Source organism: Chanodichthys erythropterus, chromosome 20, assembly GCF_024489055.1.
Source record: "Chanodichthys erythropterus isolate Z2021 chromosome 20, ASM2448905v1, whole genome shotgun sequence".
Lineage (NCBI taxonomy): Eukaryota > Metazoa > Chordata > Actinopteri > Cypriniformes > Xenocyprididae > Chanodichthys > Chanodichthys erythropterus.
The window spans coordinates 2,615,181-2,616,132 of NC_090240.1; positions in this window are offsets into that span (position 1 = coordinate 2,615,181).

Here is a 952-nt window from a genome sequence, read left to right on the forward strand (position 1 = left end):
CAGGAAATGTACATTCTAGTATTGTAATTACTATTCACCTGAACAAAACTTTGGCGCGTAACTCGTCCCGCACCGTTTGTCGTAGACCCACGAATGAGGTGTCAAATCGACCGGCTTATTGAGGAGAGGTGTGCTATGACTTTTCTAAGCGATTGGGTGTACGATGTTCGCACAGCGTACGAAAAAACGGCTGAAAAAACTCCCATAGACTTAACATGGGGGCCAAATCTGTGAGATCATATCTTTGGTTTAGATGGTCATAGAGACTTGGGGCTGGGCTCTTTTGGCTCGGCCTATCAAGCCGCCAATAAGTAGTGACTTTATGGCCACGCCCTAGCAACCAATTACAGCACCCTAGCAACCGGGTTCTGAATTTTGCCACTGCAAGCACCATTCACATTTTCTTCAGGAAATGTACATTCTAGTATTGTAATTACTATTCACCTGAACAAAACTTTGGCGCGTAACTCGTCCCACACCGTTTGTCGTAGACCCATGAATGAGGTGTCAAATCGACCGGCTTATTGAGGAGAGGTGTGCTATGACTTTTTTAAGCGATCAGGTGTACGATGTTCGCACAGCGTACAAAAAAACGGCTGAAAAAACTCCCATAGCTTAACATGGGGGCCAAATCTGTTAGATCATATCTTTGGTTTAGAAGGTCATAGAGACTTGGGGCATGGCTCTTTTGACTCGGCCTATCAAGCTGCCAATAAGTAGTGACTTCATGGCCACGCCCTAGCAACCAATTACAGCACCCTAGCAACCGGTGCCGAATTTTGCCACTGCAAGCACCATTCACATTTTCTTCAGGAAATGTACATTCTAGTATTGTAATTACTATTCACCTGAACAAAACTTTGACGCGTAACTCGTCCCGCAACATTTGTCGTAGACCCACGAATGAGGTGTCAAATCGACCGGCTTATTGAGGAGAGGTGTGCTATGACTT